The 25,271-nt window shown below is 35.3% G+C and overlaps 1 protein-coding gene and 1 pseudogene across 5 annotated transcripts in view; both read right to left on the bottom strand.

Moving 5' to 3' along the window:
* The window catches only part of DIAPH2 (diaphanous related formin 2), a 908,418-nt gene that overhangs the window by 514,425 nt on the left and 368,722 nt on the right, over positions 1-25,271 (bottom strand). The gene's annotated exons all lie outside the window — the stretch shown is intronic.
* On the bottom strand, positions 24,534-25,202 carry LOC129023937 (uncharacterized; annotated as a pseudogene).

Raw genomic sequence — 25,271 nt, 5'->3', positions numbered from 1 at the left:
CATTCATTAATCTACCAAATATTTCTTGAGCACCTACTATGAATTAGCCTAGCATGAGTATATAATGGTACACAACACATAAATATCTACTCATAGTGCATGGTCATATGTAAACCACTAATTATGGAAGTATCCCCAAAAGGTACCTAACATTTATAATTTTCTTTATCCATAAAAATATAGCTTAGATGAATACATGTATATCACTCAGTAAATTCTCATTTTCTTAGTGCAAGCATAGTTCTATATAGGGAACATCATATCTTTGAATCAGCATCACATTATGTGTTGCATCATATTATAAGAAATATGAGGAGAATTAAAAGGATGTCCCTTCCTATTAAGTACACTACATATAGGCTGGGTGTGGTGGCTCACGCCTGTAATCTCAACATTTTGGGAGGCTGAGGCGGGCAGATCACCTGATGTCAGGAGTTCGAGACCAGCCTGGCCAATATGGTGAAATCCTGTCTCTACTAAAAAATACAAAAATTAGCTGGGCGTGGTGGCGGGCGCCTGTAATCCCAGCTACTCAGGAGGCTGAGGCAGGAGAATCACTTGAATCCGGGAGGCAGAGGTTGCAGTATGCCAAGATTGCGCCACTGCATTCCAGCCCGGACAACAAGAGAGAAGCTCCATCTCAGGAAAACAAACAAACAAAAAAGTACACTATATACAAAGCCAGGGTAAATAAAGCTAATAATAGTAGTGTCAACAAACACACTGAAAATTTATGTAACTTCATGCATACATATTTGTATATTTATGTAACTTCACGCATACATATTTGTATATTTAACAAGTAAATGCCAACTGTTCTTTTACATATAACATACAAATGTAAGAACTGTGATCCATATATACTTAAATACATATTTTATCCATGTGGATACAATTCCAGAGGTGATTCCAGCTACATGGAAATAATTTTTTAACATATTGGTTAAAATATACAATATTTTAATTTCAATTAATGACTTGATAATATTAAAATGAGTGCAAGAATGGCAATGAAAGGTATGGGAAATCTACTCTGGTTTTTGCGTGTGATAGGTTTAATGATTTTTTTTTTTGTCATTTTCTACTGTATTCTGAATCATCTTTATCTATGCATTTCTGGAAATATCACGTGAACCTGATGGAAAAAAAGGGCAAAGAAGATTAGATCAATAGATAAATACATATGCAATACACAACAGATGAGAGTATTAAAAAACAAAAATAACAGCAGTAGTAGTAGTTTTACTACTGGTAACCACCAATACAATCTTCACAAGCACCACCAAAATCAAATTTTTATTACATATCTGCTCTGTATCTGGCATTAATTTTTGTACCACTTTATATGATAGGTATTAACCACTGTCATTTTACAAATGAGGAAATCAAGGACAAACTTAATCATATGACCAAGGTCATATAGCTAGTAATGAAAACATGCTCAACTTCACCAGTGATCAGGGAAATGCAAATGAAAATAACTGAAGAAATACCATTAACAGTCATCAAATTGAAAAATTTTTTAAGTCTCACAATATCAAGTATTGAGGAAGATACGAAGAAGAATTTGATTATGCCAATGGTTGACAGTAAATATTCAGCAATGACTTAAAAAACACATGTATCAACATCTAATATATTTGAAGGTATGCTTGTCATAAACATAGCCCAACATTTCTGCTTGTAGGTCAAGTGGTCAAGGAGACAAAAATGTTCACTTCAACAGTGTTTATAACAGTAGAAAAGTTATAAACAGCCCATGTGCCCAGGGGTTATGAAATGGATAAATTGTGGTATATTAATACAATGTAATATCACACAGCATTTACAGTGATTGTACTACAGCTATATATTTCAACAAGGATTGATGCCAAATACAATGCTGAGTGGAAAAATTAAAGCTATGGAAAATGGTACATGCAGTATAATATTCATCTAAATTAAAAATAAAACAGAGACTAATCTTGTGTATTGTTGATGGATGAGTATATATGTAGCAAAATTATAAAAGCATAGACTAGATATTCACCAGTTAATGACAGTGGTTGCCTAAGAGGAGGAATCTGATGCTGGAATAGGTAGAACCTTGGAAACTTCCATTTTAACTCTAATGTTTTATTTCCTTAAAAGCAAAGATCTGGAGTAAATATGACTAAATGTTAACATCTGTTCATTTTGGGTGGCTGGTAGATGGGCATTTGCTATATTAGCCTTTGTAATTTCCTATTTTTTGACATAAAAATAAAAATCATATGAATAAATCACACAAACATTCCTATCCATTTTTATAGTTTACAAACTGTTAACCTTGGAAATCCCAAGGGCCAAGTGTAGACAGGAATTACAAACAATATGGAAAAGAATAATTAAAAATGCTGGTAAAGATGAATCTGTTTGTAAGGTACCACTATTTTGTGTTCAATTGTTATCGAGTCTGTTTTGTGAGGAATAACACATGTGTTTACCAAACCTTAGGAGGGAAAGCTGATGCAATAGGCAGGAAGAGATTCCATTTCTGTCTCCTCGCACATGCTACATATTACAGCTGTGAAGCTTCCCCTCTCCATGTTGCCTACAGCTGCACACTAACCAAGGCATCCCACAGAAAGGTAGATTTCATTCTGACACCTGCATAGTACCTGAAGCAATAGGAATGGCATTACCAAGAATGTTTCTGAAGTTCAGAGCACATTAAACAAGACTAATGGTTCTAATGGTAGGGATAACACACACATACTTTGTAGTGATTTCCTAATTAAGGAACAAATCTTACTGGTTGTAGTTTATACAAGAACACCCCAAATCAGGAAGCAAATGTTACTGCAAATTAACATCTGCATAACTAATATACTTGCACACCTGTTCATTAAGCCAATTACTGAACACTGCTAAATGTCACCAGAACATTATGTTTAGCAGCGTGCATAGCTAATGTTGTGTATTTTCAAATGGGCCCCAATAGCTCAGCAGGTAATGTATATTTTAGGAAGGACAAATAAAGTTGTCTTAGAGGTTGTAGGGAAGAATTTCCCTTGTTTGAAGTGGTAACTTAAATACCAAAACTGAAGTATGGTTTTTACCTCAAAGTAGTACACTTACATCTTGTTTAATGATGTGGATACATTCTGAGAAGTTCTTCTTTAGATGATTTTGTCATTATGCGAACATTATAGGGTTCACTTACACAAACCTACATGGTATAGCCTACCTCACAGGTTAGTAGCCTATCGCTCCTAGGCTACAAACCTGTACAGCATGTTACTGTACTGAATATTGTAGGCAACTGTAACAAAATGGTATTTGTATATCTAAACATATTTAAACATAGAAATGGTACAGTGAAATTATGATATAAAAGATAAAAAATGGTTTACCTGCATACAGCACTCAGCATGAAGGTAGCTTACAGAACTGGACAGTGCTCTGGGTGAGTCAGTGAGTAAGTGGTGAATGAATGTGAAGGCCTAAGACATTACTGTACACCACTATAGACATAGGCTGTACACATAGGCCACACCAAATTCACAAAAATGTTCTTTCTTCAATAATAACTTAAACTTAGCTTATAGTAATTATAAACTTTTTTTTTTAAACTTTTGACTCTTTTGTAATCACACTTAAAATACAAACACATTGCACAGCTGTACAAAAATATTTTCTCTACATCCTTATTCTGTAAGCGTTTTCCTGTTTAAACTTTTTTTAATTTTTTACTTTTTAAACCTTTCTGTTAAAAACTAAGACACAAACACACACATTAGCCTAGGCCTGTACAGGGTCAAGATCATCAATATCACTGTCGTCCACCTCTACATCTTGTCCCACTGGAAGGTCTTCAAGGGGCAATAACACACATGGAGCTGTCACCTCCTATGATAACAATGACTTCTTTTGGAATACCACGTGAAAGACCTGCCTCAGGCTGTTTTACTGTTAACATTTTTTTTTTTTTAACAAGAGTATACTCTAAAATAACAATGAAAAATACAGTAAATACATAAACCAGTAACATGGTTGTTTATTATTATCAAGTATTATGTACTGTACATAATCGTATGTGCTATACTTATATATTACTGGCAGCACAGTATGTTTGCAACAACATCACCACAAACATGTGAGTAACGCATTGCACTACAATGTTACAATGGCTACATGTCACTAGGCAATTGGGATTTTTCAGCTCCATTATAATCTTATGGAATCATCATCATATAAGCGGTCCACTGTTGACCAAAACATCGTTTTGTGGTACATGACTATATTTGACAAATGAGGTTGTCAAGGTGCTTTCCTGTTAACCTTTAAACTATATGAATTACCTTATTCAAGCTTAAGTCAGTCACTTTACCCACTGGTTGTCTCTGGCTTTGTAAGTATGAACTGACATTTTTCTGGCTATCTCATTTATTCAGAGAACTTCCTGTTATTTTAAATGTCAGAATTCCTGTCATGAATCAGTGAGTCCAGCAATCAACTCCAAGAGCTAAGTGCATCAAACAAAGTACTAAGAAAGGTATATCTGTAGGAATTACGATGCTACAAAAACCAGTATCACTAGGCCAATAGGACAATTCTTGTTGAGAATACAGTCTGGGCATTCATCACACGCGGGCTTTTCTGATTTGATATGGTCCATCTCAGCTTGGTGCAGATCCTACATACAATTCAGTTTAATGCTAAATACATTAACCTTGCTGAGTAAGACTCAACAAAGTAACACCCTGAAATATTTGTAGCCATAATCTCAAATTGACAATGTAGGACTTTTCAGACTAGGAGACTCACAGTTGCCTTCTACGTATTATTACTAAATAATTTGAGATAAAAAATTTCCGTGGAGATGCTGAGCATAACCCGCACTTTAATATTCCTCACAGAGTTCTTCCTTGTGGCCCTAATCAAAGTGTTTTGCTGTGCCTTCCTGAATATTAACTCAAAGCTGTGGTTTCTTTTCATTATACATGGCTTGGTATCCTTATTTGCCTGAAATATAATTCTGAATTTCATGATTGGTGATTGCTGCAGGAGATGCTGGGTGTTATTAATTTTTTATGGTTGCAGGGGAAGATAAAGACTAGAGACTAGAGATGGAACAATGGTGTTGAGGGGGGTGGGGTATGTGTTCCATACTTACCTAGTCCAGCCATATAACTTATGTACAAAGAACTGGAGTGAGAGGGTTGGAGATTATGTCAGGAATCCAAGGGCTCAGAGGAGTTGCCAGATGAAAACAAATGGTTGTGTAGAGTGGAGCTATATGCTCACAGAAGACATAGGCAAGAGGAAGAATCCAAAGCCAAAGAACATTAGCTGATTAGTTTCTGATCATCTCCATTCCCAGAGACTCCCAGTATCAACCAGGAGAGTCTTCGAAAAGCAGTTGAGGCAAATTTTAGATATCATGTAAGTAGGGAGTCAGGACTTTGAAAATGTGGGTATTAAAAATGTATTCATCAGGTTTGAAGTATAGGAAATTTAGATTATTTATACCATGTGCTGATGACACCTGCTTCAAAGGAATGTTGTGAGAAAGAAATGGCACATACATGTAAAAGCTCCAGTAACATAAACGTCAGCGAACTTTTTCTATAAGGCTAGATAGTGAATATTTCAGGCTTTGCAAGTTATACCATCTTTGTTGCAACAGCTCAACTCTGCTATTGTATTGTGAAGGCAGCCAGAAACAGTAAGTAAACAAATAAGAATGGAAGTGTTCCAATAACATCTTGTTTACAAAAATAGTTGGTCAGCTAGATTTGGCCTGCAGACCATAGTTTCCAAACCCCTGACATAACAAGATGCTCAATAAATGTCTGATTCCTTATCCCCTTCCTTCTGCAACTGAGGTCAATTTATACTTGCTTCCACTTTTGCAAATATGAGAAAATGTTCAACACTCCCCCTGCAAATTAGGATCTAGAAGCTCCTTGTTATAATTGTTGACATTCTGTTTTTCAAGTAGGATACACATAATCAAACACATTTATACTCCTCATGGTTTTTGAATGTGTCATTCCTACAGGGATCAATTATCTCATCGAAAACTGTAACTGTCCTTTATTTTATTCCCCATATAGTCTCATATAAAAGTTTTCATGTAAAATGACTGAAAACGCAGCTCAACTTTAATAAAATTAAAAAATTAGTTTCTACCATCCCATCCTTATTGGGGTTGAATGAGAGCTCATAAGCAGCTACAGTGTTCGGTCATGTTTCACTTGGAATATACTGGTTTATAATAAAATGAAGAGCAAGTTCTGTAAAAACAAACACACACACATAAATCAGACTTTTGTATTTCATATAATACAGTTCTTATTCTATGCACATAAAAATATTACTGAGTCTTTCAATTTGTTTGTTGCTGGCTGAGCTCAAGGGGAAACATCGAGTTAGACTGTCCCTGTTTTCCCCATTTGGACTCCAACTGGTTTCAATTTTCTTTCAGCAGTAATTTTCTTTAGTTCAGAAACCACATCACTGTATACTGTTGCAGGTGATGAAAACATTAGAATAATTCTGAGAAGAGTAAGATAGGGAGGACCTGAAGATTCATTTCCTTCCTTTTTTTTTTTTTTTTTTTTTTTTTTGAGACAGAGTTTCCCTCTATTGCCCAGGCTGGAGAGGAGTGGCATGATCTCAGCTCACTGCAACCCCTGCCTCCCAGGTTCAAGCCATTCTCCTGCCTCAGCCTCCCGAGTAGCTGGGATTACAGGTGCCTGCCACCATACCCAGCTAATTTTTTTTCATTTTTGGTAGAGACTGGGTTTCACCATGTTGGTCAGGCTGGTTTCGAACTCCTGATCTCAAGTGATCCACCCACCTCAGCCTCCCAAAGTGCTGGGATTACAGGCATGAGCCACCATGCCTGGCCCCTTGTTTCTTTTTTTAAGTCAAGTTTAGTCTGTTGGTGACATTCTATTTGAAAGCAGAAAAGTAATATTTGAGACCATTTTGGAAATGTAAAAAGACATATGAGAATAAAATTCAAATAAGCTTTAAGTTCTCTTGTTTCCTGAACAGACTCACTACCCTCTTCCTCCTCAATCTATTATCCTGTTATACTACCAAGCATCTCAGAAGAATGCCTGACACCATCTCCCTGTCCTTCCCTCCTATTCTCTCATTTACTTGTGATCTGAATTCTAACACACTCATACCTACTGAATTAGTATGCTGAAATCTCTGCAGGTAGGGCCTCAGGATCTGTACCTCTTAAGAGCTCCTCAGGTAATTCCAAATATTAGCAAGGTTTAGAAAATCTGCTCTGTAGTACATAACACAACACTCTATAATAGCTCAATAAATACTTCCCAGATAGAAAAGTGCAAATATTGTTAACAGTAACCCCTGAAAGCCCTCTTTATAATATCTTCCAAATCTTGGAATCTAACACTGAAGGCAATACTTGGTCAACCATTGGGCTCATAGGAATGACAAATAATGAGATTTTATGAAAGAACAAAGGATCCTCAAGGTATACTCTGTTAATTTTTAAATCAATTACAAACTAGCTATATCATTGAGGGCAAGGATCTTGAATATATTTGTAAAATCTATCACTATGCTAGGGATATATAAGTTCTTAGAATAAGTTAGAATGCATTTTATGCATTAATTAAAACTATTTATGTAAATAATAAATACTAAAATGAATATAAGATACCACTGCCTCTCTCCCCTTTTATAGGTACAGGTGTCACAGGGGTAGAGAAGATGTGAAAAGAAAAAATAATAATAATCTAGTATTGAAAAAGAAATCAGAAGCAGTTAAAAATGAGTGTATCTTTTTTTTTTTTTTTTTTGAGACGGAGTCTCAATCTGTTGCCCAGGCTGGAGTGCAGTGGTGCGATCTCAGCCTACTGCAACCTCTGCCTCCTGGGTTTAAGCAATTCTCTTGTCTCAGCATCCTGAGTAGCTGCGATTACAGGCGTCCGCCACCATGCCCAGCTAATTTTTGTATTTTTTTTTTTTTTTTTTAGTAGAGGTGGGGTTTCACCACGTTGGTCAAGCTGGTCTCGAACTCCTGGCCTCGTGATCCACCCGCCTCAGCCTCCCAAAGTGCTGGGATTACAGGCGTAAGCCACTGTGCCCAGCCCAAAAATGAGTGTATTCTTGCTTGCTATACACACACACCTATTCTGCCAGGTCACTGAAAACAATCAAGGCAGGCAAAGACTTGGAATATGCAAAATAGGAAGAGAAAAAATTTTTTATTCAGTTAAAAACTGGAGTCTTCACAAGAGAGAAAATTCAATCTAATAAAAGTCCAGAACTGAGCTAGATAAAATGCTAAGCAAGCACATCATAGCTTAGTTCCATTGCTTTTGGACACCATGTAGTCATTTTAAAGCTTGTGGGCTTTAGAGCAACAGATCTCAGAAACCATATTCTACTGAAAGTGCACGTTCCTGAGTCTAATACTCTGCTTTACGTCAAGGTCCGTTTCAGTTAGCAAGTAGCATGTTGATACTATCTATGAAAATAAACCTGATTTTAACATGTAACCTATTTATCAAAGTAAATGGAGTCAACTTGTTATGAAACCTATCCAAAAAGTAAACTCAGTTTAATATTGAGTCATTGACCATCACAACTGTTGTATGTGTGTGTGTGTGCGCGCGCGCACGTGTGCGTTTGTGTATCATGAAATATACTTAGGTAGCTTCAGTTTAACAATGAATTTCCATGAGGTATTTATTCAACTAAATGCCAGAAACAGTTTGGACTGTAAGCTTTTAAGAACTTAAAAAAAAAAATTGTTGGATAACAGCTCAGCTATGACAAACTCTGTCTTCTGTAAGAACTACCGTTTAACACTATATTCAGTGCTGTAGAGCATTCATAACATTAATGCAAACAATATAGAACAAAAACATAAGACTAGTCATTTATAGTAAAACAATGGGTAATTGCCCACTGTGCGCCTCTTATTAATTTTGTAGCCAAGAGTTAGATAATAGAGGGTCCTATACTGTTTATAAAGGCATATATAAGATGAACGCAATGTTTAAGATTAAACATTAAATCTGAAGGCAAAGCAAAACTCAAATGTACGGTGGATCCTCAATATATGGCCCCTAAAATTCTTACTAGTTTTCTGAAATCTGTAGACTGCAGATCGAGCTATTACCATACAAAGTAAAAAAATCTCATAAAGAATAGAATGAAATCTGCCTTATGTTAAAAAAAAAATCAGAAATCCTACAAATTGAAGGTTTTACTAGAAACTTATTGAAGATAAAAGAGAAGGTAATAGCCCAGGTAAGAAGCAACTGCTAATAGTCTGCAGACAGCAAATGTATTTGACTGGATCAGGACAGCAACCTGCTGACTCTTTTTCCTAGCAAACTATTTCAAACCCGCTGTGCTCGCCATTAGGCTGGCCTTTACTTCACCCCAGCCACTTCAGTCCTATCACTGTGGGGGATCGTTGTTGCTTCCCTCATGGCTGCCACCAAAGTATGCCTCTGCTTTTAGCCCAGAATGCTTTGAATCTGAACTTAAGAACTGGTTATAACTACAGAGACAGAGCAGGAAGTAAATACATAAAATTTGGAACAGAAGTGTTGTAATAAAATCAAATTAAAAATTCAAACTGGCTTCTAAGATACAATAAATTCCTGTTTCTTACTGGAAAATTTTACTAAAATATCAGTTAAAAAACATAGACTCCAGAGTTGGGTGTGACAATCCATGAAGAAGAATGAAAAAGGGCAGAATACAGCTGACCCTTGAACATCATAGATTTGAACAGCCAAGGGTCCACTTATATAAATTTTCTTCCTCTTCTGCCACCCTAGACAACAAGACCAATCTCTCCTCTTCCCCTTCCTTCTCAGCCTACTCAATATGAAGATGACAAGAATGAAGACTTTTATGGTGATCCACTTCCACTTAATGAACAGTAAATATATTTTCTCTGTCTTAAAATTTTCTTCACAACGTTTTCAACTCTGTCCTACTTTATTGTAAGAATATAGTATGTAACACATGTAAAATACAATATAAAGTACAAAACATGTGTTAATCCACTGTTTATGTTATCCGTAAGGCTCTTGGTCAATAGTAGACTATTAGTAAAGTTTTTTGGGAGTCAAAAGTTATTCTCGAGTTTTCAACTGCATGGCGGGCGGTCGGGACCCCTAATCCCCATGTTACTCAACGGTCAACTATATGTCTAGCTTTCCACTTAGATTTCGTGGAACTGAATCTGATAAGACATTAAAAAAGGCAGAGATTATATCTGATACCAGGTACACTATTTAAAGAAAACTGAAGCACATAAGATGTAATAGGTATAAGTGAGTACAGAAAACAAAATAGTTACTTCTAGGTAGCATCATCCTTGAAGTCCTGCCTCTAAAATATACACATTTTTAACATCTTATGGATATGACATGAGCTATTATGTATACTGTTATTCTGTGTGCCTAATATAGATGGAGAGATTACAGTTTCTAATTTTAAGTGATTTTTGCCTACAGTCTACTAGGACAAGAGTAGCTAAGATAGCAAAAGTATGACAGGACTCCTGAATGACTGTAAAATATTTTCAGTTCATCTCCCTTCACATTTTTGCTGTCAAACCTTTATCTATCCATTAAGACCGAAGTCAAATGTCACTTTCTCTATGAAATCTTCTCTAATTACCACTACATTCTTCATCTACCTTTAGCACTGAAAAGGTATTTTCCACATGCTGCCCTACTTAATTAATTTTCATGTATGCATCTTATTGACTTATCTAAGTTCTAAACTTGTAGGGAAGAGAACATTCACAGTACAACTTTATCTCCCACATCAATCCCTCCTCCCATGGTATGTGGAAAATGATGCTCAGGAAATATTATGAGAATAAAATGTGAAATTTTAGAGTGGAAAAATGAGGGTACAGGAATATAAATGTGAAAGTGATGATCTTCTGTCTTCAAGGTGTAACTAAAGCCTAAGTAGTGAGGATGCCTGAAGTGTTGAGCCCAGAGAAGACAGAACAGCCAATTAAGAGGACAAAAAGAACAATAAAAAGGTATGAGAAACAGGGGAGTTCATTGTCCCAGAAGTGAGAAAGGAAAATGTTTCAATAAGAGAAAGTAATCAACAGTGTCAAAAGTAGCAGGAAGGTCAAGCATAGTCTAAATCCTTAAAAAAAAAAAAAAAAAACAGAAGAAAATAGGCCATTTCAGATCATATAGAGCAATTTCAAAAGAGCAATGATAAGAGAAGCCATATTACAAGAAATGAGAAAGGGAATAGAAACATTTGCTGAATAGAGATCACTCACTTGATCAGTTTAGTAGGAAAGATAACTATATAGTGTGAAGGAGACAAAAACAAAGTGACTGGATTCCAGTTTTGTGTAAGTTTGTCTATTACAAGAAGGCACCTGATTGTCAAATTCAAGAATAGTTTTTATGCACAAAATGATTTCAGAATAAACCCAGCAGACAATGATTTACTGGATAAAATCAATAGGAACCGTGCAAAAGAGATTATACTTTTCAACGATCCATGTTGCATCAATACATATAATGGAATGAGACAAGGTGATACAATGGCCCAAAGCTTCCTGGAATTGCTCTTTAATGAAATCAACTAGCAAAATAAAGTCTACATAGACAGTAAGCAAGTACCATACCCTTTTTTTTTTTTTAACTGACAACAAAATAGAATTTCCCAATGTGACAGAAAGAGAAAAGTAGCATGTAGCAGTACCAACAGAGCTAAATTGAAAATTATTGTTTAGAGAACCAAACGTTTATACAAGCACAGCCCACAAGGTTCTGTCAACATTTCCAACAAAGAAACATGACAGCTCCATCTATCTGAGTCAACAAATGAATAAAATGGCATGTTCAAGGGGAAATGCCACAGAAGCAGCAGCCTATGCCATTTTTATTGGCATACAAAAAGTTGCTGCATAACAGACTGCTAATGAGGATTAGAACATTATTCCATTTTGTGATATCAGGGCTAACCTAAAATATGAAGTATTTATCTATAACATTAGCTGATTGAAATAAACTGGCTGTCACCCAATTACCTACAGTGTCATGAGTATGTGAAATCTGACACTGTGCAGGCATAATGGTAGTTATTCAAGCTTCCCTGCACACCAAGTACAGATGGACCAGTTAGGTGGCCTGCCAATACGACAACAGGTGGCTTTTTCAACTTACTAACTGCATTTGTAGTCATATTAAGAGAAAATATTCCAATGAAAGAATGAAACTTGCTGGGTCCTTTTAGTGAAAAAAGCATGCTTCCTCAAACAGCTTCAATGTAATAAAATTAAAGAAACAGTTAAGTTCCTGGTAGGGGGCAAGGTGTTACCCTATGAAGTTAAAGAATTCCAGGAAACAAGTCACTAGCCTTAAGAAACGTATATAATCCAACATAACTGCCAAATTAACATTTCAATTAATTTTTGTTTCAGGTTTTATTTAAAAGGCAATTGCCTGTACATTCCATGTCTCCTTTTGCCACATATGACTCATCATTCAGTAACAGCACTCAAAGCAAAGCAAACGTCTAATTTCCTTTCTAATAGTAATTATCAATGATGTTACTATATATCTTCTATTTAATGAATATCTTAGATTATATCTCTCAACAATTTAATTATCATAATAACTGTTCAAGATAGGATCCCATTTTTACCATACAAAAGCTTCGGCTCAGACCCGTGAAGTGACTTCGTCCACCAAATGACTATTAGATCTGGGATTCAAACCTAGATCAAACCTATGCTTTCAATGCACATTCATTCCACTATGACAAATTCCCTCCCTTAGTATATTTGCCTATCATTTCATTAAGTGAACTATGTTTAAAACAAAGCAGAGTGACTGGCACTTAATAGGCACCTTTGTAAATGCCAATTCCTAGTTAATGGCGCCCTCTACAAACACTGCACTACACGTAGTCTAATAGAGTGAGATATACAAAGAAATGGGGTTCTGTCAAATTACAGGTAAGCATACTAGACACAGAAAATTACATTACTAAAAACGATGAAAGAAAAATTTGGTTTAACAAAAAGAACAGAAATGAATCAATGAGTGTATCTGCTGATATAGTCTATGGTAAATCAAGCACGATGCAATGACTTCACTGTTTCCCAAAGGCAAAGATGATTATTTGCTGGCAGTTTTCTGAGCTAGCCCTTTAATACATATGGTCATTATCAGTTTTAAAATAAAGAATCTCAGTATGAATTTTGCTTAAGTAATTCCAGTAATGTATAATCCACAGTAAAAATGCACACTCAAAGGTTAATATAAAACCTAGCCTACTATACAAAGTGGAATGAAATTTCCCTGGCATAAAATACCTTTGGGAATGAGTTACCTCTTGACAAAATAAAGAGTATCAAAATAATAACAAAAAACCTGTCAAATACAATAAGAGAGAAGATGTTGCATTTTTAGCAGTTATTAAATGCTGGAGTTTACCACCACATAAAGGCTTTTACAGCTACATCCTCAATACTTGGCCACATTAAAACCTTTTAAAGTATGTAATCAATGAAACTGCAATGCATAAACACACATAATGAAAAAAACTACTTCAAGCTGATCACTAGAAAAATAAGAGCACTATTCTCTTAGTTGAGAAATGAATCATGAAGTGTTCTTCCTAGAAATTGTCCTACTGGTTTAAGATCTGAAATTTGATAACAACAGATACGAGTGACCTTGCTATCATTCAACTCTGTATTAATATAAGTATGTTACATATATACCCATATGTATATATATTGATATAGGAAACTACTGAATTTATTAAATTACTAATACTTTTTTCTTGAAACTTTCTTCTCAATGACTTCAAAGACCAGACTTCTCTGATAAACAATCCTATGCTTCTGACTAGTCTGTTTTCCATATTGTATTCTCTACTACTACCTACTCCTTATATATTAGAGACCCCAAAGTCCCCATGCTCTAGTCTTTTGACTTTATATTTTTGCCCTGTGCAATCCACTACCCTGACTTCAATCATTAATCTATGTGCTTTGTTTCTTGCATCTGTATCTTCAGCCCAGGTTTTTTCTCTGGGTTGCAGACCCATAAATCCAACTCTTATCTCTTCCAGAGAACCTCTAAATAAATATGCTCCAACATTAACTCATTCTCAGTTACTTGAGAAGTGTTGTGTCTGTTCCCTACTCCAGTGAAAGGCATCATAACAAAATATATAGCACAGAAATAAGAAACGTTCAAGCCATTTTTGAATCTTCTCTTCCTAAGCCTGCCCTCCACCTGCAAAATTCTGCCTAAATTTCTACTGCCCTGTTTAGAGCCCTCAATAATTATTGCTTAGATCTTTCATTCATTAATTCACTTATTCTACAGTTATAACATGCATGATCATATACAAGCAATGTAAATGCAAAAATGATTAAATGCCAGGTGTGGTGGCTCACACCTGCAATCCCAGCACTTTTGGGAGGCCGAGGCGGGAGGATCCTTTGAGCCCAGACAACAGAATAAGACCTCATGTTTACAAAAGTGAAAAAAAAAAAAATTAAACTAGCCAGGTATGGCGGCCTGGGTGACAGAGTAAGACCCTGTCACTAAAATAAACGAACAAATAAATAAATAAATAAATAAAATTAAAAAGAAAGAAAAGATTAAAGTACAGTCTTTGCTTTCAGATGACAAATGAATAGCTATAACAATGTATTAAGGTGTATAGAAGAGCTATGAAATCACAGTAGTCACTCTGATTTTTGTTTTGTTTTGCATTTTTTTCCTCCCCTTTACTCCAATTTCTTCTACACACTCATTACTGGGGTTATCTTTTTAAAATGTTAAGATATTATTACTTATCCTTATTTTTTCTCCCTATGTATATGATAAAGCTTAAGTAATAAGTAGGGAATTTAGTACCTTTTAAAATCTGGCTCCAAATTAACTTAATAGCACCCAGGTGTCCCAATGCTCTACCCAAGCCAGATTACTCACTATTAGACAAAATCAGGACATCCCAAGCCTGTATACCTTTGTGGAATACCTTTGTTGAATGTTTTTTATATTCCATTCCTTTTCAACCTGAACACATTTGGCTGGGCTAAAATGCCATCTCCTTTGAGATGCCTTCCTGAACTCTTCCAAGCAGAATTAATTATTCCCTCCTCTGGGCCTCTACAGAGTTTTCTCCCTATCTTGGATGTAGCACTTAATATACTGGACTATCATTAGTTTAGATACCTGGCTCCTCCATTAAGTGTGAGTCACTGAAAGCCATCAGCAATATCTTGATCATCGTTATATCACTAGAAAGTAGTACCAATTTGATACATAGTAGACAATGAAAATAAAGCTTATTGAATTCAATGAAATCTATATTGCCAAACTGTAAAAATTCTTAAATTATACATGTTAGAAATTAAATTCCATCCTAATCTAACAAAAGCCAGCCTTTCCAGTTATTGACCTTCAACCTCTATATCTATAAACAAAATGCATTTAAGATGCCACAGTCATTCATTGGTGCATATTACACTTAAAAATGGCTAATCTATGATTATGTTTTCAATTTCCATCACTACTATGAAACTAAACAGCTGGCATATGTGTTTCCCTGGTAAAACCCATTACTGGTGGCAGATAAAAACTAAGACAGATTTTCCTATGGCAAAATCCTACAATGTCAAGTCACTCTATATGATAAGCAGAGCCACTGTGGGTGATCCTAGAGCCCGAAGTGACTGCATGCAGGCAGCTTTCATTCAATGCCCTCTAGTCCTGAACTGAAAAATCAAAAATCACATATATCCACACAAAGCACATGTACATTCATTACTAAGGGTCCATTAATAAGATAATGATCTGTGTAGACTGTATTGATTTTTTTCTTAGACTTTTCTCTTTTAAGATATTTCTTTTGTGAATGAAGAAGGGAAGAACTGTGTGAAAGAGGGACTAGAAACTTGAACTATCGACAGAACATAGTTCTTGCCCATGAAATCACCTCCTGAATCACTCTGATTCTTCAATAGGTAGTTATAATAGTGTGTTTCCCTATTCTAAAAATGAGTATTAATAAAAAACTAAGTTACACCAGAAAAGGCCAGGTACCATAATTTCTGTATTCTATTACCAATATCTCATGTTTAGGAAACTATAACATAAGAATAAAGTCATTCTGAGATGTCACATGTCCATATAAGAAGGGGTCACCTTAATTTCTGTTTCTGAAAGTATGATAGAATATGTACCCTGATATCAACTACCTGTGAAAAGAACTAAACATGATGAATATTAAAAAAAATAATTTAAAATGTATAGATAACCTGGCAAGAAAGTAAGGAATATCTGGAGGCCAAAAACTAAGTGAAAGATAAACTTAGAGAGATAAATATCAGTGGAGTCAGCTTTGACCTTGAGTGAATATTCTGAACCCAGATGAACTTGAGCATCAGTTTTCAAGGCCTCAAGTATGGGGGAATAGAAACCAAGCCTAGGGCCTAATCAAATTGGAAAGAGTAATAGGTAATGGTCCTACAAACCCCAGAGGATCACAACTCAGTTTAACAGTAAATTAGAAATAAACTTGCTCATCTCCCATGGGGCCTGAAAAGAAAATTGCCCATATCAAACCTTGGTGCTGGATGGAGAAAGTAAAAATCTTCTCTGATAATTTCCTAGTCCAAAGCCAGCCTTCATGCAGCCTGAATTCATAGCTCCTCAAGAGTCTTTAAAAAAAAGAAAACCTTAAGCCAAAAATATTAACATCAGCCTAGGTTGGTTTTGCAACCCAGCAAAAGCAAACATAAATCTCCTCTGAAGGATATCAACCCTCATGCTAGGCCCTAAAATAGTCCCACAGATAAATGTACAAGAAATAATAAGCATGTTTAATATAAAGTCATATTTAACTCTTCCCTATACCCTATTGCACAACAACAATAAATTCCCTACTCCTAGAGATTCTAACTCAGCATTTGTGCTCTTATTCTTCTCATCTTCATTCCCAAAGGCATTATGCCTATTCAGACTCTCAGGGCCCTCTCATCTTATACTCTTCCATTTGACTTCCTTGAATACAGCTCTGCTCCTGTTTGGCTTCTAAGATCCCTCAATGCTTCCAAATTTCTTAACAATTAAAGTCTGAATTTCTTAGACTAGCAATTAAGGGACCTCATAATCCAGCTCAAACTTGCCTTTTTAACACCATTTTCTGCCATTTCCCCTAAAGGTACCCCTGCTTCCCCCATCTCCAACACGAACCTTGTAGTCTACCCACATGTTATATATCTACTATTGCCTGGGAATATGACATTAGAAGCACCAGGGTTTTCAATATACAATTTATTCTGCTGAAAATATCTTTCCCCGACCCTCAAACATAGTATTAAATGTCCAAATCTACTCAGCTGTAAAGGCACAGCTCAATTACCTCTGCTTTCATGATGACGCCCATGTCTCTCCTTGTCTTCTCTGCCCTCATTCCTTGCAAATTCAGTATCACTTCATCTCTATTTCATTTTTAGGACTTTCATGTTTGGTATAGTTGAACACGTCTTATTCTTGAACATTAAGCTCCTACATGTAAGGGTCCAAGTCTAGCTTAGTCATCTATAGTCCTCAAAAATACTTAGCAAAGTATCTTTTGTATAATAGGTGTTCAATAAATTGTTTGAATTAACAGATAAATTGGCTTTAACAAGCACTTATATTCAGTAAATACTATATTGAAGGCCTATAAACACAATCATGAGCATCCCAAATTCCTGTTGTTTGACAGCTCTTATTTTTGAGCAAAACAACTAATGAGAGAAAAGATTTTCAAAAAATCAGATTGCTCCAAGTTCTTCACATGTTGTCTCATCTCAGACTAAATGAAGAAAGTGATACTTCTTTAGCCCAGATACGTGCTTCTTACACAGAAATGAGCGGTGGAAATGCAGCTGGCTGCAGTTTTCATTTTCCTTCTTATAGGTAAACTATCAAGCTAATTAAAGAACCCCACATTATCCTTAAAAATACATTCAGCTATTTAATAGGAATAGCCATCTAATTATTAAAGGCTATAGTAAATATATCCTCTGAGCTGTTAAAATTGCTTGAGGTGAGTGGCCAATTAAAAAAAAAAGAAAAAAAAAACCAAAGCAAGACAGTTATATATCACTAAGACATCAAAGAAGTAGTCATCCCCTGACAAATTAAACCAGAGAATAGATATCTGCATCTCTAGATAAAATTAAGAATACCTCAAATTCCAGATTCTGGAAGCATCTGCTAAACACACCCCCCAAACCACCAAGCCAGCAGCTGTGTGATCTATTTAAATATTCCCCAAACCACCTGGAAAAAATGCAAATTATACAGCCTTGTTCATAAAAGAAAATAAATAAATGTCTCTGCTGAATTTCTACCCTCCCTGTATTATAAAAGTTAACAGCCCTGGCAAGGGAGATTGCATAATTAAGAATTAAAATCTTAATGACTTAAATATTTTATTCAGTCTTTGATATCACCATAATGATAGTAGATGTCCAGAAAGGGATAAAACGTGATTTGCTGTAGAAATTTAAAGTCTCTTTGAATCAATAATAACAATGAGAATAAAAACTTATTTACATTCATATTGTTCTAACTATTATATAAGACCAAAAGCTAAATTCTATATGGTATCTAAGGTATTTACAGAAAGTGATACTTTTAACAAAATCATTCTGTAAACCTAGAAATCATGTTACCACCTTCACTCCGTGATTGCAAACTCAAAACACAATATTCCAAATAATTTAAATTCAGCAAGCAATATTACTGAAAGTAATGAATGTATAGATATTCATTGAGAGCGTGTAAAAAATAAAATAGAAATAAATGCCAACTTTTCCAAAGATAAGACAAATCAAAGGAAAAAGGGCTACAAAAAAAAATCATAAATCAGATGGACATATTAAATAGGCTCCTCAGGCAATGATCTAGTTTAATGTAACACTCAAAGAGCATAACAAAGTTCTTCTGTTCCCTTAAGCTAAAGTGAACATCTTTGTATGGTTTCCAAAACTGACACATTTGAATAAAGTCCAAGGATGACTCTAGTTTCAGTGTTAGTAGTAAGAGTAGCTTCTTTCCAGAGGAGGAAAAAGAAAAAAACAAAAAAACATGGTTCTATTATTTGTGTGTTGTTGATGTCTCATATAGATTGGGTCAATCTAAAATAAATTCTTTTAATATACTCTCATCATTATGCTACTACTACTTAATGAACCAAGTGAGAATACATGATTATTCATAAAGCAAAAGGCAACAAAAGGAAAAGATGACTCAAAAAACAGCACTCATTTAAAAAAACTACCCAGTTCAAATATGTCAAGAAAATATTTCACAAAGCAAAGATTTGATCATCACTGTCATGATAAAGGGGGGAAAGGTATACCATCAATTCTAAGATATATTTTAGAGAAAATTTAATGGTTAAAAATATGAAATTTTAGGAAGAATACATTTTGAGACAGAAGATTTAAAAGTATAGTTGTTTCCACCATCAGATACAGCACTGATAATAAACAAAAGAAAAACATCAAATGTCACCATGTTATAAATCTGAAATTCTGACTTTACGCCTTAGCAACCTAATGAGTAATACATCTGACAAGCTGGTCTAATAGTTTGGATATAGGGAATGGACCCTACCACCAGCTTCATTGGAAGCACCAGTAATTTAAGTAACTTTTAAAGAAATAGAGCTGCCTGCACAGTGCTTGCATATATAGTAAGTGCACAATTAACATATCAAGTGCAACAGAAAGCAACTCAGTATGTGAAGCACTTTTCTGTTGCAATGACTCAGTGTATGCTTATTTGTAATAAGATCACTTATAAAGTAATACAAGAAGGAAGGGAAAAATTTAGATGCTTAGGAAGAGAAAGGGAATTAAAATAAACATGAGTGATATCAGAAAATAAAGGAGAACACTGAGTGTATGAGTACTGAATTGAATTTTGAATTATTCAATTCATTGAACATGTAGAAATTAGTTTCTTCAATATTATGTCCCAACTACAATAAAGATAAATTTTTAAAAACATCAAAGAATGACCACACCTTAAGTAAACTCTATGAAACCCCATAATCTGATTTTTAAAGTTGAAAATATAAACAAATATCAAGAATTGTTTTCTCCACCTGTAGTACTCCATAGTAGATGATTGAAGCTACTGTTTAACTAACTTTCTGAGGTAGAAACAGACTCTGTTTTCTCCTTAAAATCTCTTGTCTAATTCTATTTGATATTTTAATTTCTTATTTTATTAAGTGAGTCACTGAGGCAACTCAACTAGAGTATGAATATATGGCCGTTAGATCAATTAATGGTATTTTTCTTATGTTAGGGAAAGTAAGTATTTGCTACTCCTTCACCTCACACATTATTACTTTTAAAAATTAAAATTATTAATTATAATTAGGCTACTATATATGGGCTCAAAATTACCTCTCACCTGCATCAAACCAATGAGACATATGTAAAAGTACAATCCTATGACATGGCTAAAAAGTCATGCCCTAATTACATTTTTAATGTTTGTTGTCTGTTAACTTAAAAGTAACTTGCCTTTCCTTGCATTCCAGTAGCAATGAGCACACACCTAGCATCCAGGTACAATTTCCCACTAAAAAAGAAGACTGTGCGAGAGTAGCTACAAGATGAAACTAAAATGTCTTTGTATGTCAAAAAGTAAGGTAGTGCTAAAAAAAAAAAAAAAATGTAGGCATTTCACAGGAACAGCTTGAGGGAGCTCTCACTGGCTAAATCTGGCAAAAATTTAGCACCAAGTAATGCACTGCAGTAATGAACTATAAACCATTGAAAAATGGGAATTTATAAGTTCATACTAATAAAAAATCTATCAATAAGTAAAAATGATAGATGAGAAAGGAGAGGTCTTGCTTACAGTAGAATGCTGAGTGCCAACCGCTATATGTGGAAGGAGTACTGTAATTGGCAACGTATCATTTTACAACCATTATGATAAATGTTAGATAACCTATGGGAACATTCTGATGAGGAGCAAGATATTTGCACGGTCTTAAAGTGTCTTCCCACAGACTGCTTATTAATTCCAAGGAAAAAAAGAGTTAATTAGACACTAGAGAAATTACATAATACCTTAATCGAAAATTGACTTCTCCAATGAGAGGTGGACAGATAGTGAGTACCTCCAGGTGTATACCTCATATAGTATCATCTATGCTGAATTCTGGCTAAGAACATATATCCTGAATCTAATCATAAGGAATACTATGTTTCTAAAAAGGAGATTTATATTTTTCAAATTCTTGATGTCATAAAAGACAAAGAATGGCTGTGGAAATGTTCCAGATTAAATGAGGCTGAAGAACAAATAGAGATGGAGATGGAGATTGGAAGGAAAGAAGGCAGGAAAAGAGAGGCAGGAGGGTTAAGGAAGAGGGAAAGAGAGAAGGAGAAAAAGGAGCTTAATAGTAGTTGAGTAGGGTAAAGGATATATATAAGTGTTCTTTGTAGTATTCTTAATCTTGCAATTTCTGTAGGTTTGAAATGATTTACAAATACAAGGTAATGTATAACTGGTCTTTTCTTGGTGTTTCTCAGTGTACTATATTATGCTGTTTTCCTGGTCTTGCTTGAAAGGAAATCATTTGAATACCTATTTAATAACTATTTAAATTATATTACAGAATAAAAGGAAAACCGGAAGTATTAAATCACACCATTACCAATAGTTTAGAATCTTATATCAAGGGGGTAGAGATATATACCATATAATATTATGATGTCAATGATAAAAGCTAAGATACAATTTCCACACAAATATTTCAAATTTCCTTTTGTTAGAATCATAGAACAAAGTCAGAGGATCCCTTAAAAGTACCTAATACAACCATTTGATTTTTCGGTTTATGGAACTGAGGTCACACGGTCACAGAGAACCAAGACTTAAAACACAAGGACTCCTATTGAGCCTTGTCACCTGCCAAAGTATATACTTGGCTAACTTGAGCAAACTGAAATGTTTCAAGTAAATCCTTTATATAGTGTGACTATGAACACAGCAAAAAAAAAAAAAAAAAAAAAAAAAAAAGCCTATTTTATCCCTTAAGCTGTTTTAACTTGTATATCTGAAGTGTTTAACACAGATTATAATTATATATATATTTTTATTTTAAAACATGAATTTATAGATAAAGGGTACTATATATGCCTAACTGACTATGCTTCAAAAATTCAATATAATCATGGCTAGCCATCATAAATGTCATTCCACTTAAACTGTTCTCATTAAATGTACTATCTGAACTAGATAAACACAACGGAATCCATTTTCATTGGGCTATCTCTAACAATGCATGAAGTGATTTTCATTCAGTCATCGGTTTATAAAGTAATTGGTTTGCCAATATTTCATTTTCATATGATCCTGTTGACAGAAATAAGTATTAGGTAGCATAATCCAGCTACTCCATCTTTTCCATTTAATCTTCAGATCTCCTAGTCACTCCCCTGTCATTTACTAAAGACTGTAGCAACTGACTCAGTCTTTTTGTTCACTCTAACTTCTGCTGTTTTCAGTGACTTCATCATCTGCATCAGACCTATTCTAGTCTCTCAGTTTAACTTCTCCACCTTTTCCTGAATTCAGCTTCTGCCATTCAATCCTGTGATCATCACACCCTGAACACCAAAAGTAACACAACCTCCCAAATCTCAATTCAATCACCATAACTGATTATCTTTTTTTCTATAGGTCCAGTTTAGTCGATCAAGTAACCCTGCTGAACCAATTATTAAATGTCAATGAAGCCACCAGCCCTTTGACCCACCATCCATCATTCCTCTCCTGTCCTCACTTGCCTCCCTGTCTAGTTTAAATTCCATGGCCCAAGATGTATTCCTTGACATGAGTAATCATTATCTAATGCATTTTCCCCTTAATGCTTCTGTACGTTTTTGCAGGCCTGCATTTGTATGGCATTCTTAGAAAATAGCATAATTGGGAAGAGTAATATCACTCTAAAGTAATAATAATCAATTTCAAGGGAACACTTTCTATTATCCAGCAATGACAGCAACACTATACTGATAATTACTTCACATTTTTTCAAATGATTCACTTCACATCATCCATCCCACACTGTTGCTGAACTGTTAGGTGATGACACTGCTGCCTAACTAATGAGAAAATAGAAACTATCAAATGCACCTCCCCACCCATAATCATGCTACCAGCAAATAAACTTGCATTTATACCATCTTCATCTTTCCCATTACAAAGGAGAAAAGGATCCTCCTATCAAAGGTAAGTTCTTCCACATGTAGATCTAGGACTCCTCCCTTTTCTTTCTTTCACTTTTTATTTTCTCTCTCTCCTACATCTTCAACTTTTTCTTTCCAACACTATTATTCTCATCAGCATTCAAAGATGCTTCCATATTTCCCATTAAAAAAAAAAACACATAAAATAGGCTGGGCACGGTGTCTCATGCCTGTAATCCCAATACTTTGGGAGGCCAAGGCAGGCAGATCACCTGAGGTCAGGAGTTCGAGACCGCTTGGCCAACATGACAAAACCCTGTCTTTTCCAAAAAATACAAAATTTAGCCAGGAATGGGGGTATGCACCTGTAGTAGTAGTCCCAGCTACTCAGGAGGCTGAGGCACGAGAATTGCTTGAACCCGGGAGGTGGAGGTTGCAGTAAGCCAAGATTGCACCACTGCACTCTATCCAGCCTGACCTATAGAGACTCTGTCTCAAAAAAAAAAAAAAAAAAAAGAGCAAAAATCCTAAAATACCCTAATACCATACCCTTACCACATACCACCTTCTCCATGCTCCTCCAGAACCAAGCTTTTCAAGAATTGTCTAGCCAAACTGCTTATACTCTCTCACCTCCAACTGTATTCTTCAACTCACACCAACATGGCATCTAGTTCAAACTCTCAGTAGCATTTGATTCATTTGATCGTACTCTCTTTCTGAGAACATTTTCTTATTTTGGTTCTATGACTCATACTGTTCTACTTCCTTTGGTCATACTTTCCTCAATTTGCTTTGCTGGATCTTCCTCCTTTCTTAGGCCTGTAATTGACAGAATGCATCAGGGCTTCTATCCTGTACTTTCTTCTCTTCTCCACGTATACTCTTTCACAAAGTGATTTCAACCAGATGTATTATGTGAATATCATCGATGTGCTAATGATCTCAAATTGATACCTCTAGCTATAACTAATCCCTGGAATTCTAGACTCAAACTCTAACTACTTACTACTTACCAAACAACATTTCCAACATGATTTCAGTCTAGAAAAAATATCTTAAATGTAACATGGCCAAGGCATAACTCTCTATTCTTGACCCCTGACCTTGAGACCACCCAAGGTTTTCCTTTCTCAATAAATGGTACCATCAACTAGTTGCTTAGGCCAAATAATTAGGAGTCTTTCTTGCTTCCTTTTTGTCTTTTATCGCACAAATCCAGTTCATCAGCAAGTATTATTGGTTCCATGTCCAAAACATATGTGAAAACCAATTAAAGCAGTGAACAAAGCAAATTGAGAAAGAGTGGGCTAGTGAAGGAGGAAACCCAGGAGAGTGTGAAGTCACGAGAACCAATATCATAGTTTCCTCTAAGAAAGAGGGAATGGTCAAATATATAAAATGCTGCTGAGAGGTTAAAATAATAATTGAGCCACAAACATGGAAGGTCACTGGAGTTCTTAAGAAGAGTAGACTCTGGAATGATTAACATGAAAGTTCAATCAGAAGGGACTGAGAGTGAGATGACAATGTAAGACAGTGACTAATGAATAATACAGAAATTTTTCAAGGGGCTTTGCTCTCTGAGAAGCAGAGAGATAGGGAATAGTTGGAGTGAGCTATGAGGTCAAGAGTGGTTCTATCAAGAGAAGAGACACTAGAGCATGTTAGCATGCTGCTGAAAATGATCCAGTTGAGAAGGAGAAAATAAATATGGCATGGAGAAAGGAGCTAAATCACTGAGGAATGGGAACCAGGGCACAAGTGGACAGACTGCTCTTCCATAGGTACAGGGACTCTTTCTGTCCACGGTAACAGGAAATAATATCAATAAAGATACAGGACAATTTGATAGATTTTGCAAGGGAATATGAAGGGGCTCTTGATGGAGTGCTTCTAGATTTGTTAATGAATTATGAGGTAGGTCATCAAACATGTGCATGTTTATGTTTCTCTAAGTGTTTGTGTGGTGTGTACTTTGGGGATTTAGAGGTGAGGCATGAAAGAAGTT

This window comes from Pongo pygmaeus, chromosome X, assembly GCF_028885625.2.
Source record: "Pongo pygmaeus isolate AG05252 chromosome X, NHGRI_mPonPyg2-v2.0_pri, whole genome shotgun sequence".
In the NCBI taxonomy this organism is placed as follows: domain Eukaryota; kingdom Metazoa; phylum Chordata; class Mammalia; order Primates; family Hominidae; genus Pongo; species Pongo pygmaeus.
Note: the sequence above shows the minus strand (reverse complement) of the source record. Positions and strands in the feature narration are given on the sequence as shown.